Here is a 16,718-nt window from a genome sequence, read left to right on the forward strand (position 1 = left end):
AAATTAAGCCAGTAATACGGATAATTAATCACATAATTAAGGCAAGAACGGGTAAAATCTTAATAAGGAAATACTGGTACTAAAAGGAAAGCTGATTCCCAAACCCTAATTTAGGTAAGTAAATCTACTAATACTTATTTGACAGAATTAAAGGTAAACGGGCAAAAGGCAGTAGCATACATAGTCAAATAATCAAAACCCTAAGAAATACAAAGACATCCAGATGGAACTTTGATTAAATCAAGTAGAAAATGAGTCGAAAAAAGTAAATAAGAAAGATCAAAGATGAAAACATTTAAACGCTAAATACTTTTTTGCAGAAATCCATTAGAAATCATAACCCTAGCCTTTAAGGTAAATGAAATCGGTCAATAATAATTGTAGAAACAGAAAATTTTAGGGGAGAAATACCAAATAAACACAAAATCGCTTCAGATCTAAAGAGATCTAAGCGTTCAACCAGAAAACAGCTAGGTTCATGCAAACAGACTGAAACGGATCAAATCTGGTTTGAACCAAAGCTTTGAAACCCCAAAAATACGAAAATACTCGTACTCACAGGTATCGGAGTGAACATAGACGGAACAATCGAGAAGTGAGAGATTTTGAACATGATCCGGTTCGAATCTTTTGAGGTTCTCATCAAGCAACATAGAAATCGTATAACCAGTAGAGATGTGAGGCCAGATAAGGCATGAAATTGAAGGAAAACCCCATGAATCAAAGGGATTTGGAGGGTATTCTTGAGTGACAGTGCTTAGGGTTAGAGGGGGTGAGAGAGAAAAGAAATGAGAGAAGGATTCAGAGACGGCGGGTTGGGAGAAATGAGATAGGGTTTGGGGGTTTTGTGTAATAAAAAAGGAAAGTTGATCCTGGACCGTTGATCTTCTGAGATCAATGGCCAGGATTAAAATTAGGCTGGGTCAGCTTTTGAACGGGTAAGGTATTTGGGTTATGGGTTAGGGTAATTGGGCTGGCTAGTATTGGGCTGGGAGGTCCGAAAATTTAATTAAAAAAGGCTATGCTTTAAATACCTATTTAATTTAATAAAATAATTTATAAATGATAAATGTCATTTGTGCATGAAAATGATTTAAATAATTACTTAATATTATAAAAATATAAAAAGTCATTTTTCGTGTAAGTAATGTAATTCTGCATATATGTGCTATTATTGCAAAGTTATTGCAATTATAGCCTAAAGATACAAATATAATTATGCATAAAATGATTAAAGCTTAATATGAATATTAATTATAAAAATCAAGTAACATATCATTTTAAAATTATTTGATATGCAATTAGTAATTACTTAGATAATAAAATGTTGGAATAAATTAATTAAAATCCTTTTAAAATTACAGAAAATTATGGAAAAATACTGGTTGATGCTCATGCACTATTTTGAAAATATATATGCATTTTAAAATATGTGAGGGAATAATTGGGTATCAACACCTATAAGTATCTCTCAGGGCTTTAACCACCAATCTATTTGGATGAAGTGAACCCAAGGGGGTTCCCAGCTGGTCGTCCTCGACCCTGATCTTTTATTGATAGCGATTATGGTCATCCGCCCATGTTACATCTGGATACTCAATCAAATTTTTCTTCAGCTGTCATGACACGATCGAACTCCGCTCGTTCAACCCCTAGGTAAAGGCTTAAACAGCCCAATCATCTGTGACCGGTGGTAATTCCATTCGCTCCATTTGTAATCGGGATAGGAACACACTTAGTATTTCATCACCCCTCTGTTATATCTTAAAAACATCTGATTTCCTTGTTGCGACCTTTGTGGCCCCGGTGTGTGCCTTCACGAAGGCGTCTGTTTGTATACGGTCAAAATCATGTATCCCCGTAGGCTCGAGGGGTCACATCGAGAACAAGTTCAATATGGACTAGGCCCGAGCCCGATGGCAGAATACGAAACTCGAAGATCAAAGTGCTCGATGAATACCGGGGCCGAGTATGACCAACCTCGAGATAATACCGTTATGGTTTTATAACAGAAAAAGCGAGATTCCCCCGGAGGCCCTAAGATCAAGGCATATATTCCGTCAGTTGAAGCAAAATTTGATCGCGTCACGATAGTTGAAGCAAAATTTGATCCAGTATCTAGCTGTAACTTGGGCGGATGTGCATAACCGCTATTAATCGAAGATCAGGGTCGAGGACGACCAGCTAAGAGCCCCCTCGGGTTCAGTTCATTCAAATAGATTGGCGGTTAAAGCCCCGATAGATACCGATAGGGAGCCAAGGTCGATGATGGAACGATATCAACCATATGTCATTGATCGAAGAAACAATGGTTCGGGGTACAATCCTCCTCGGAATGATCGAAGAAATGATAAAGAGTAAAACTCTCGGGGACTTATGAGTAAGAATGGTTTTGATAAACATATTGCTCCCACAGAAGCACCTCGGTTATCGTAGTATAATTTCAGTTTCGATGCATCGGGGATCGTATCAGCTATCGGAAGGATCAAAGACACCACGTAGCCCAGATCTATACAAACTGATCCTTCTCAAAGAAATCTAAACTTGATGTGTAAATATCACGGCACGCATGGCTATAGGACCGAAGATTGTAGACAGCTGAGGGAGGAGGTAGCTCGATTGTTCAACGAGGGCCACCTGCGAGAGTTTCTCAGTGATCAAGCTAAGAATCACTTCAGAGAAAGTGACGCCAATAGAAAGAATGAGCAGGAAGAACCGCAACATGTAATTCATAAGATCGTTGGCAGGGTCGATGTTCCACAAGGCCTATATTCAAACGAACCAAGGTGTCGATCACCAGAGAGAAGCAGAGTCGGATCTATGTGCCCGAAGGAGTCCTATCATTCGATGACGAAGAAGCGGAGGGAATTTCTCAACCGCACAACGACGCCCTGGTAATTTCTATTTTGCTAAATAAAATTCAAGTTAAACGTGTTCTAGTGGATCTAGGTAGTTCAGAAAACATAATCAGATCGAGGGTCGTAGAGCAGCTCGGCCTGCAGGGCAAAATTGTGCCTGCGTCTCGAGTCCTAAACGGCTTCAACTTGGCAAGCAAAACAACTAGGGGGGGGGGTGATAATCCTACCAGTGAACGTGGCCGGGACCATCTGAGATACAAAATTTCTTGTCATTGAAGGCGACATAAGATATAATGCACTACTCAGGAGGCCATGGATCCACAACATGAGAGCAGTACCATCGACCCTTCATCCAATGATAAAATTCTCGACAGTGGATGGTGTGAAAACAATTTACGGGGAACAACACGCTGCATGTTTATTGAGCCCACCTCTACTTCACACTCCGTAGGAGGATGAAAAGTTGTACTTATATTTGGCAGCGTTCGAAATAGCGGTAAGTGGTGTGCTAGTTCGAGAAGAACAAGGTCCGAAATAACAATAACCATTTGGCCAACTCTTTCTGATCTTTTTGTGGATCATAATATTAAATACCACCGGTAACAGTGTTAATTCGCGGTTGAAACTGATTTGACCCAGTACTAGGGTCAGCTTGACTAGGAGTAGGTACACTTTTCCCCTCGGCCAAAGCTTTGGAATAAAGATATTTGACTTTATCTTAGTGTATCAATATGTGTCTAGCCAAAGTTCCCGTCCCCCTCCCCCCCCCCCCCAAATATTTAAAAGCTAACTCCTTGCCACAAGTTTTACACTTAGCTTTATTTCTGGAATTAGTTGAGTAAAAAATGGCCAAACAAGATATGTTTTCGTCTGTTTGGTACGTTGTCTAGAAAAAGTAGGGGCAGTAACATGAGTATTAGACGGGGCATCATTTGGATTATCACTAGTTGGGTTAACCTCAGGAGCAGGACTAATGGGTGTATCGTCATCCGGTTGAGTTTCATCAAAATATATTTCCTCCTCATCATTTTCATCAATAGCTGGATTAGAATAAAGAGCATTCATTAATTCATGGTTTAATTCTTCACCAGCTCCAATATTATGGCAAAATTGACTCTCCGTAAATTGTAATAAACTATTAGCACTATCAAGAATAGCAGATTTAGGACGGATATGGGATTTGTATCGGGGAGCCGGGGGAAGTGGCGGAGGAACAAAGTGACCACTAGATTCGCCACTCTTGGATTTTCCCCTATTTTTACCAAAAAGTCTTTTTAAGGAAGCCATCTTAATTAATCAAATAATAGAAAATAAATAAAAAAAACAAACTATAATATTAAAACATTAGAGTTGGAAGGATTTTACTGAATTGACGAACAACTTGTTGAAAATTAATTATCGTTGTAGACTTGAAGACATCGATTCACCAACTTCACAAATTTTTCACAAATTGTAACAATAACGTAAGTAATAGTAGCAATTATAGAAGAAAATTAGAGAGAGATTGATGATCTTGTGAGAAAAATGAAACAATGAGGGGGTATTAATAGTTGAAAATAGGGGAAAAGTATAACTATAAAAAGTTTGGGTTAAACCGAAGTTGGGGGGAGGAGGAGGGGGGGGGGGTTTAAATGGCTATTTTCAAAATAGCCGACGGCCAGATTTTTCAAAGCCCAACGGAAAAGTTTCTTCTTTTTTTTTGAATTTTGAACGTTGGGACCATTTAGGCCCGCCAAGGACCGGTCCGGTCCCGGTCCAAACGTTCCCGGGCCTAGCGGCCCTATAGTGAAGAACCGGCCAAAAGCCGGACCAGGCCCACGTACACGGTTCTAACCGGGTCATGCCCGTTTAGGCCTAGAAGCCCATTTGGCCCGCGGTCCCGGGCCGGTCCTGGACGGGCCCACTTGCCTCCTTTTCATTTAAAGAACAATTTTGAGGTAAGAATATCTTTGAAATTACGGAATTTTTAAATCAGAGTATAATTAATTTCCTCAGACCTTGTAAAAGCCTTTATGTCCCCAAAAACTATGTAAGCAATTTTCATAGTTATATTTAGTTCAAGCATCTAACCCGAAATACATTTTTTTAATCAGTGAAAAAATAAGAAATTTATAGTTGATCATTTAAATACTTTTATGATGAGGCTTGAATTGTAACTCGGTAGTTTTGTATTCTGCAAATGCAAGACTCATTCTCCTCATGCTTTTTGTTTTCTCGTTCCTTTCTCTTACTGATTCCTTTCCAACTGACCCCAGCCCCAAATTAAAGGATAGCGTTTTACTATTTTGATTATTTGATAAAAAGGAGAATATTTTCTTAAAGTAATATTTTCCTTGATATCCTTTTTTCATATTTGGTAACCTTATTTAAAAATTAAGCTATTTTTCACAATAAAAAGGACTTCCGCAATGCATTAGCTAAAATCATTTATCGATGGAACTGTTGTAACTCTTATTCCAAATAAGTTGCTTGAAACAATACTATAATAATAACGTAAGCTTTAGCACTCTAAAATATCGTCAAAACACTATCTCATAACCTAAACATCCACCTTGTAATATGACATATGTCATATGCTATTATACTCAACCAATAAGATGTATGTGATGACCTGATAGGCCGATTTGAGTAGTAGCCTTAATTTCCATATTCCAAGGCCACTCATAGCTTCATTTGATGTTTATTGGTTTGCATGTGTGGTCCGTGTCGTTTTCCGAAAAGCTTTTACGTAAAATTTTGAAGAAAAAGTAATTTTTGACTTGAAATGAGGTTTGAGTTGACCACGATCAACGTTTTTGGTAGACAACCTTGGATCGGTGTTTTGACGATTCTGGAAGGTTCGTATGATATTTTGGGTAAACAACCTCGGCGCATTATGTGAAAGATTGTGTAAACAATGAGTTTTCAGTTGAAATTTTGAGTTTTGATGATCGATTATTGTTATTTGATGTTATTTTGATGAGTTGAGGTAGCAAGCGAGTTTGCATGATGTTATTACACTTGTGTTCATGTTCGATTGGGAGCCCGAGGGATTGGATGAGTTTTGGATGTGTTACGGATGAGTTTGGAGCTACTGGTGCTTAGCAGTTGCTGGTGCAAGGCAGCAAGGTTGCGAGAACTTGAGCGCAATTGCGAGCCTCGCATTTGCGTTGTCAGGCTTCCAAATGGGAAGATGAGCTGGGGCTGGAATTTCGCATTTTCGAAGTAGAGTTCGCTTTTGCGCACTGAGCTGGGATCGCAACGGCAATCTCAGAGTCACATTTGCGACACAATGCATGTGAGAACAACTTCGCATTTGTGATGGAGGGGCTCTTCGCATTTGCGATTGATATGTAGTATTTGCGACTTCTGTGGATTTGATGCACTAATCCCGTTTGCGTTCCGTGTTTCGCATTTGCGGACATCACAATTGCGAACAAGAGTTTGCAATTGCGACGTCTGCAGTTTGGTAAAATATGGGAAAGTCGGGACATCTCATTTTACACCATTCTTTATCCCTAAAAACTCTAAAGGCAAATTTCGAAGAGGATTTTCTTCCCAAATTCATTGGTGAGCAACTTTAACTAGTTTTCAATCAATTTCAATTACTTTTCGTTGAATTTCATCGTCAAATCCATGAATTCCAAGGTAGAATTTCAAACCTCAAATGGAGGTCGAATTTCGAGATAAATCCATGTGAAATTAAGATTCAGACCTCAAATGGAGGTCGAATTTCGAGATAAATCACATAATAGGGCTGGGGTAAATGATAATTAGAATTTGGTCCGATTCTCGAGTTTCGACCAAGCGGACCCGGGATTGAGTTTTGTTGACCTTTTCTAAAATGATCCAAAATTAAGGCTTTTTCGTTCGTGGGTAGTTTCTAAAGCTTATTTTGGATTGTTTGTTTGATAATTGGCTAGATTCGGTTGGTTTGGAAGCTTGTTACAAGGAAAAGGTCGTGGTTGTTTGTTGAATTGATTCTGGGAAGAGGTAGTGTCGTGGTTAACCTTAACTCAAGGGAATTAGGACTTGATTGGTCTATTTGCTACTTGACATTATGTGTGGGGACGACGTATACGAAAGATGACGAGTGTACATACATTGTCATAGGTTAAGCGTGCGGGGTGGGCTATTAACTGTGTATTGTAACTACATCGTGCCTTCTTTTACTCCGTGGTACTATTCTTATCATGCTTTCAATGTTACTTGATCGTATTTGTTAAAAACATGTCTTCTTTGTCACATGCCCTTGTTTGCTACTTGTTCTGTACACCCGTATTTTTACTTGTTCTCCATTTTTACTTGTTCTATGCCTTTAAATGTCTATTTGTTTTTACTTGCTTCTATTTCGCTATGATTTGTTATATTGATTTGCCTTAGAGTAGTTACTTGTTTTGGTTCCTTTATCTTATGTTGAGTGCTATGCTGTAGTTGTTTGTAGTATTGATATTGTTATTTGGGATCGGGTCGCACGCCACAACGGATGTTGATATTATTGTTTGGAATCGGGTTGCGCGGCGCAACGGCTGTTGATATTGTTGTTTGGAATCGGGTTTCACGGCGCAACGACTGTTGATATTGTTGTTTGGAATCGGGTTGCACGGCGCAACCGGTATTGATATGGTTTTTTGGGATCGGATTGCATGCCGCAATGGATATTGATATGTTGTTTGGGATCGGGTCGCACGCCATAAATGATATTGACATGTTGTTTGGGATAGAGTTGCATGCTGCAACGGTATCGGTATTGACATGATATGTGTAGATCGGGTTGCGCACAGCAATAGAGAAGATATATTGTGAATATTATTGACTTTTGGTTCCATATCCGTGTTGTATTGTGAATTTGAGCATAAATGATATTTTGTGGCCCTCTGTTATGTATTTCTGTTCCGATTTTTATGTTAATTCTTGTTTCTGTGTTCTGCTATCGTTGTCACTTATACTCGTACAAGTTTATGGTGACTGCCTTGTTATAGCCTCGTCATTACTTCGTCGAGGTTAGGCTCGACACTTACGGAGTACATGGGGTTGGTTGTACTCATAATACACTTCTCCACTTCTTGTGCAGATTCTAGTGTTGGTCCCAGGGCGTTTAGTGGAGGCTTGCTCGGAGTATCCTTGCTCGGAGACTTGAGGTAGAGCTGCTCGGCGTTCGCAGACCCTGATGTTGGCTTGCGTAGAAAGTGAACGTTAGGCACCATCATGGCCTAGTGGTTCGAATTTCGGGTCATGCTAAGTTTATATTAGAGCACTAGATTTCCTAGGTCTCACGTGTCATGACCAAGCTTAGTAGAGTTTGGAGGATCGGCACAGAGATGTCTGTACTTATCTTCTAGAGGTTGTAAAGCTATAAAAAAAATTTACCTTCTTTCTTTCGACATCATGCGACTTTATTCTATTGCTGAAGTTAAATAATTCTGCTCTTTATTTCTCGCAGATGGTGAGGACATGCACGACATCCATTGCTGATTAGGAACCGAAGGCCCAGATTGCAGCCACTACTAGGGGTAGGGGCTAGGGCCGAAGGATTTCCAGAGGCAGAGGCAGAACTTAGGCTCGAGCATGCGCAACAACACCTATTGTAGAGCCTTAGATCGAGCAGGATGAGGAGATTCCTGTTCAGACTGTGCCAGTCGGACCAGCTCAGGTCCTAGAGGGGTTCATTGCTACCCCAGTGCTTTAGGATGCCCTAGTCTGCCTGGTTGGCCTTATGGAGAGTGTGGTCGAGGATGTTGTGTTCCCTATGGCACCAGTTGTGTCTCAAGTCGGGAAAGCAGCCCAAACTCCCGCTACTCACACTCTAGAGCAGATGGCTCGCGGATATCAGACCCTAATAGTTTTTCTAGTTGGAGCAGTTAAGCATATTATTGCTACACAGTCCGGGGAGGAATCCACGATATTAGTCGAGGGGCTGAAGAGGCTGGACAAGTTCACCAAGTTGTTTTCTATTTGTTTTAGTGGTACACCTTGTGAGGATCCTCATGAGTTCTTGGACTGTTGCCATGAGGTCTTGCACAACATGGTATAGTGGAGTCGAATGGAGTTGACTTCAGAGTGTTTCAGATGCACGGTTCTTCTAAGGAGTGGTGGCAAAAGTATGTTCGGGGCAGACCAACAAGTTCACATTCCCTTACTTGGGCTCAATTCTCACAGCTATTCTTGGAGAAGTTCATCCCCTTCACTCGGAGGGAGGATTTTCGTAGTCAGTTTGAGCGCCTCCGGCAGGGTAGCATGACTCTTACTCCATATGTGACCAAATTGGCGGATTTATCTCGTCATGCAGTTGTCTTGATCCCTTATGAGAGGGAGAAGGTGAGGAAATTTATAGGTGTCCTTACTTACGGCATCAAACTAGAGATGACCAGAGAGACCGAGGATGATATTTCTTTCACTCGAGTTGTGAAGATCTCTAAGTGGATCGAGAGGATTCATGGTCAGGGTAGGGAGGCGACATCTAAGAAGAGGCCTCGTCATGATGGTTTCAGTGGTGCCTCATTTGGAGGCAAGGTTTCAGTTGGTAGAGGTCATCCTATCAGGCCAGTTCAGTCAACGCTTCAGGTATCACATGGTGGTTCAAGTAGTCGTGGTTTTTATGGGTCTCATCATAAGCAGTTAGCCTATTGTGCACCTTTAGCTCATATCAGTGCACCATCGATTCAGAGCTATCATGGTGGTTATTCGGAAAATCAGGGTCTATCTAAAATTCAATAGCCACATCAGCAGAGAGAGTGCTTTGAGTGTGGAATTATGGGTCACATCAGGAGGTACTATCCTAGTCTTCAGAGCAGTATGATACAATCGGGTACTTATGCCATGATTCTGGCATCTCCGGTAGCACGTGTCCTCACCATCTGTGAGAGAACAGAAGACAAAAGTTTAGAATTTCGAAGTCAATAATCTCGCACGACAAGGAATCAAATGAAGCGGAATTTTCCTAACAGTTCTGTAGCCTCCCGAAGATATGTACAGACGTCTCCATACCGATCCGCGAGACTCTTATAAACCAGCTTGTGACTCACGACTCCTATAATCCCAGAGCTCTGATACCAACTTGCCACGACCCAATTTATCCCTCCGTAAGTTCTTGTGCAGCACCTAGTCTCTACGACTAGGTAAGCCTAACACATTGCGGAAAAAGAAACAAAAACATGAACATTAATTACTAACAGTAACAATAACTAAATAAGCAATTGAATGCCACTCGGCATATACAATTATCACTTCAGAAACGTATGAAAAAATTCTCAAAACCTGGAAAACCCGCAAGTCACAAGCTAATAAGAAGTCATAACTGTTCTATACATCATTTCTACAGAAAGAGGGAGAAATGAACATAGGGGGACAGAGGGGGACTCCGAGTATCTGCGGGCGCGGGCAGATGTACCTTGAAGTCTCCGATAAGCAACAACGACTACAACTAGTGATGAGGCTGGTACGATGAACCTGGATCTGCACACGAAAAATATGTGCAGGAAAGGGCGTGAGTACTGCACAATGGTACCTAGTAAGTGCTTAGCCTAACCTCGGTCGAGTAGTGACGATGTCAGGTTAGGGCCCTATTGATATAAATATGATGAAATAAGACAGAATGAAATATCGCAGTAATGATAGATACGAAAATCTAACAGATATAGAATAAATGAATGAAAACAGCTCATAACACAGTGATAACAACAGGGGATCTCCCGAGATACCGTCGTCCCAAAAGTAAATGTGCAGGGGGATCTCCCAGAATACCATTACGTAGTCCCAAAGTAAATATGCAGAACATGGGGATCTCCCGGAATACTGTTCCGTAGTCCCAAAGAAAATATGCAGTGCAGAGGGATCTCCCAGAATACCGTTCCGTAGTCCCAAAGTAAATATGCAGCTCAACCAATAGAAATAATAGTTACAGCAGGGAACACTACGATTTAGACTTAGTTCAAGTCAAAGAAAGCAGGTAATTTCACTGAACATGCTGCACAGAGTTCAAATAGGCAGTTAAAACACGTAGGCATGCTATTCTAACTAAGCAGGATAGTTACATATGCTAGTATAGTTCAAATAGGAAGAAAATAGGTTATGACTTAATGAAAAATAGGAGTTTACAACAAATAGCTTGTGTTCGTCACCTCACGTACACGGAGCCCATATATTAAAACAATACCAAATCCAAAGGGGAGTTCCCCCACACAAGGTTAGGCAAGCCACTTACCTCGAACCAAGCTCAATTCAATCCGAAATAATGCTCTTTCCACGAATATCTGACTCCGAATGTCCCAAATCTAGCCAAAACCAATTACATAAAATAAATATAACGACAAGAATCTAATCTAGTTATAGAAATCAAAGCTAAGGCAAGAAATTGGAAAATCGCTCAAAAAGCCTCCCCAGGCCCACGTTTCGGAATCAGGTAAAAGTTACAAAATATGATCACGCAGTCACTCATGAGTCTAACCATACCATATTTACTCAAATCCGATAAAAAAATCTAGATCAAAACCCCAAAATTTGGCCTAAGAACTTTTCTCAAAGTTTTCCAATTTTTCACCCCAAATCCGAAATTAATGATGGAATCAAGCATAGATTAGTGGGATATAACCAAAAAGGAGTCAGGAATCATTACCCAATAATTTCTTCTGAAAGTCTCTCAAAATGTCTCCTTCTACCGAGCTCTCAATCCAATTTTCAAATATGAACTGAAAACCCTCGTTTTGAAATTTAATTCTGCCCAGGTACGTTCTCCTTCGCGAACGCGATGAACAATCTCTTACTGACCCAGAATTCTTCCTTCAGGAACGCGAGGGGCCTCTCGTGAACGCGTACCTTTCACTGACTGTCCCTACGCGAATGCGGGAACCTCTTCGCGAACGCATAGGCTTAATGCCTGAAGCTCCCTCTTGCCCATTCCTCTATGCGAACACGAGGACCATATTGCGAATGCGTAGGCTTAAGGTTCCACATCTTCGCGAACGCGGAAGCAACATCGTGATTGCGAAGAACAACTCAGCAGCCTTTTTCCAGATGCTCTACACGATCGCGAAACCTCTCTCGCGAACACGATTAAGGATTTTCTACAGCAAAAACACCAGAAATCTGCTATCTCTCAAGTCCAAAAACTAGTCCATTAAGCACCCGAAACATACCCGAGTCCCCCGAGACCTAAACCAAACATACCAGCAAGTCCTAAAATGCCATACGAACTTTGTCGAGCCCTCAAATCAAATCAAACATCGCTAAATTCACGAATCACTCTCCAATTAAAACTTAAAGGACTTGAAACTTTCAAATTCGACAATTGATGCCGGAACCAACCAAACCACGTTCGATTGACCTCAAATTTTGCACACCAAGTGATAACAACACTATGGACCTACTCCAACTTCTGGAATCAGAATCCGACCCGGATATCAAAAATTCTACTACCGGCCCAAAACTCAAAAAATTTGACTTTCGCCATTTCAAGCCTAAATGAGCTACGAACGTCCAAAACACAACCAGACACGCCCCTAGGCACAATATAACCCAACAAAGCTAACGGAATTGACAGAACTCCATTCTAAAGTCGTCTTCACATAGTTCCGCATACTGTCCAAATTCGAAGTCGTAAGCCTTCGTTTAGGGACTTAGTGTCCCAAAACACTCCAAAAACCAAAACGAAACCTCCTGCCAAGTCACAATAGCAGATATAGATACAGGGGAAGCAGTTAATAGGGGATTGGGGCTCTCACTCTCAAAATGACCATCCGGGTCAATACATCCTCCCCCTTTTAAACAATCGTTCGTTCTCGAACGAGCATAGAGACATACCTGAAGTGGTGAAAAGATGAGGATAACGGATGTGCATGTCGTGCTCGGTCTCCCAAGTCGCCTCCTCGACTAGATGACCTCGCCACTAAACCTTTACTGATGCAATGTTCTTTAACCTCAGCTTTCGAACCTGCCTGTCCAAGATTGCAACTGGCTCCTCAACATAGGATAGATCCTTGTCCAACTTGAGTTAGCTAAAATCCACCACATGAGATGGATCGCCGTGGTACTTCTGGAGCATTGAAACATGAAATATCGGATGAACTCATGCTAGGCTAGAGGTAAGGCAAGCTCATAGGCAACCTCCCCAACACGCCGCAACACCTCAAAGGGACCAATAAACCTCGGGCTGAGCTTTCCCATCTTTCCGAACCTCATAACGCTCTTCATACTCGAGACCCGAAGCAAGACACGCTCTCCAACCATGAACGCCATATTGCGAAACTTCCGGTCCGCATAAGTCTTCTGTCTGGACTAGGCTGTGCGAAGTATATCCTGAATCGCCTTAACCTTCTCCAGGGCATCCTGAACCAAGTCTGTACCCAATAATCTATTCTCGCCTGGCTCAAACCAACCCATTGGGGACCGATACCGCCTACCATACAAAGCCTCATATGGTGCCACCTGAATGCTGGACTGATAACTATTGTTGTAGGCAAACTCAGCAAGTGGCAAGAACTGATCCCAAGAACCCCCAAACATCATCACACAGGCACAGAGCATATCCACAATAATTTGAATAGTGCACTCGAACTGCCCGTCCGTTTGAGGCGAAATGCTGTGCTCAACTCCACTCGAGTACCCAACTCGTGCTGTACGGCTCTCCAGAACCATGATGTAAACTACGTACCCCGGTCAGAGATAATTGATACCGGCATGCCATGACGTCTGACAATCTCACGGATATAAACTCGAGCTAGCTACTCGGATCAATAGGTGGTCATCACAGGAAGGAAATGTGCTGACTTGGTCAGCCTATCCACAATCACCCAAATTGCATCAAACATCTGCTACGTCCATGGGTGTCCAAAAACGAAATCCATAGTGATCCGCTCCCGATTCCATTTCGGAATCTCTAACTTTAGTTGCTCGCAATTTAGGCACCGAGCAACATACTCCATTATGTCCTTCTTCATCCTACGCCACCAATAATGCTACCTCAAGTCCTGATACATCTTCGCGACACTGGAATGAATAGAGTACCGCGAGCTTTGAGCCTCCTAAAGAATCAACTCACACAAACCATCTACATTAGGCACACATAGCCTGCCATACATCCTCAATGCAGCATCATCCCCAATACTGACCTCCTTAGCATCACCGTGCTTGAGCGTGTCCTTAAGGACAAGCAGATGGGGGTCATCATACTGGCGCTCCCTGATACAATCATAAGGAGAAGATCAAGAGACCACACGAGCCAATACTAAACTAGGCTCAAAAATATCAAATCTTACAAACTGGCTTGCTAAGGCTTGAACATCTAATGCCATGGGCCTCTCTGCTGCTGGTAGATATGCTAAACTCCCTAAACTCTCTGGTTGGCAACTCAAAGCATCGGCTACCATATTGGCCTTCCCCGGGTGGTAGGAAAATGGTAATATCATAATCCATGAGCATCTCTAACCACCTTCTCTGACGCAAATTAAGATCCTTCTACTTGAACAAATGCTGCAAACTCCGGTGATCAGTGTAGATATCACAAAGGACACCGTACAAATAGTGCCTCCAAATTTTCAAGGCATGAACAATAGCAGCTAACTCAAGGTCGTGGACAGGATAGTTCTTTTCATGTATTTTCAACTATCTGGACGCTAGGCAATCACCCTATCGTCCTGCATCAACACCGCGCCGAGGCCAACTCGCGATGCATCACAATAAACTGTATAAGACCCCGAACCTGAAGGCAACCAATACTGGGACTGTAGTCAAAGCTGTCTTGAGCTTATGAAAGCTCTCCTCACACTCCTCTGTCCATCGGAATGGAGCACCCTTCTGGGTCAGCCTAGTCATAGGCGCTACAATAAACGAGAACCCCTCGACAAATCGACGGTAATATCCCACCAAACCTAGGAAGCTTTGGATCTCCGTAGTTGAGGATGGTTTGGGCCAACTCTACACTGCTTCCAATTTCATTGGATCCACCTTGATCCCTTCACTCGATACCACGTGACCCAAGAATGCCAAGGATTCTAACCATAACTCACATTTTGAGAACTTTGCATATAATTTCTTTTCTCTCAAGGTCTGAAGCATTGTCCTAAGGTGCTGCTCATGATCTTCCCGACTCCGGGAGTACTCCAGAATGTCATCAATAAAGACAATGATGAACGAGTCAAGATAAGGCCAAAATACAGTGTGCATCAAATGCATAAATGCCGTTGGGGCGTTGGTCAGCCCAAATGACATGACAAGGAACTCATAATGACCATACCGAGTCCTGAAAGCACTCTTCGGGATAGCCGGATCCCGAATCTTTAACTGATGATAACCGGAACGCAAGTCAATCTAGGAAAACACCCTACCACCCTGTAACTGATCAAATAAATCATCAATATGAGGCAATGGATACCGGTTTCTCACTGTGACTTTGTTCAACTGGCGATAATCAATGCACATACGGATAGAACCATTCTTTTTCTTCAAAAACAATTTAGGAGCACCCCAAGGTGACACACTGGGCCGAATAAATCCCTTATCAAGCAATTCCTGTAACTGTTCCTTCAACTCCTTCAACTCCTTCAACTCAAGAGGGGCCATACAATAAGGAGGAATATAGATGGGTTGTGTGCCCGGCAACAAATCAATGTCTCTGTCGTGCGACATTCCCAGAAGATTAGCTGGAAACATATAAGGGAAATCCCTCATTAATAGGACTAAATCATCTTTAGGGGTATTAATAATGACATCTGTCACATAGGCTGGATACGTGTCACACCCCTTCTCAACCATTCGTTGAGCTTTAAGAAATGAAATAACTCTCCTGGAAGTGTAATCTAAGGTACCCCTCCATTCTTATCGCGGTAAACCTGGCATAGCCAGCGTCATGGTCTTGGCGTGAAAATCAAGAATAGCCTAATGGGGTGACAACCAGTCCATGCCCAAGATAATATCAAAATCTACCATGTTGAGCAATAATAAATCGGCTCTGGTCTCAAAACCACTAAGAGTAATAAAAAATGACTGATTCATGCGGTCTGCAACAAGAGAATTTCCCACAAGAGTAGACACATAGATAGGGGAACTCAAAGAATCCCGAGATACGCCCAATACCTGTAATGAGAGAATCGGAAGCAATGGCCTTTGTACTAGCAGGAAAGGCATTGTATCTAGCCTGGACTCCCCCTCTAGGGCAACCTCTACCACCCCGACCTCCACCTCGGGCTAGCTGAGCAGGTGGGGCGGCAGCTGGTACTATAATCGTAGCCTGAGGACCTAGTGGAGCACGTTGTGGCTGAGAAGTCTGTGGAGGTGCACCCCTCCTAAGTCTGGCAATGCCTTACCAAATGACGAGTGTCGCCACACTCAAAACAAGCTTTGGGAGGACGTGGCAGCTGGACTGGCTTGGGCCAGGTCTGCTGGACTGACATCTGATAGCACCCAATGTAGGAGGCACACTAGATACTGGAGGTGCATAATAAAGCTCCTGAGGTCTAGGAGGAGCTGGAATACCACTAGCGGCTGGAAGAGCTGAATAAATGGGGCGACTTACATAACCCCTACAATGACGAACTGCAGTTGGGGCATGAGCACTAGAATAATGGTTCAACTCTCGAGACCTCTTCTTTCCTCCCTATCTCGAGCAAGCACGCCCTCCACTCTCCTAGCAATACTCACCACCTGCTGATATGAGATATCCATCTCCACCTCCTGGGTCATGCTAGTCTTGATGCTGGGAATGAGTCCCTCAATAAACCAACGTACCCTCTCTCGAACAGTAGAAACCAAGGCCGGTGCATGTATAGCCATGTCACTGAAACGGACTACATACTCTGAAACAGTCATAGCACCCTGGCGCGACTACTCAAACTCCATGCACCATGCATCCCTGAGGCTCTGAGGAACATACTATCTCAAAAAAATATC

This window comes from Nicotiana attenuata, unplaced genomic scaffold (assembly GCF_001879085.1).
Source record: "Nicotiana attenuata strain UT unplaced genomic scaffold, NIATTr2, whole genome shotgun sequence".
Lineage (NCBI taxonomy): Eukaryota > Viridiplantae > Streptophyta > Magnoliopsida > Solanales > Solanaceae > Nicotiana > Nicotiana attenuata.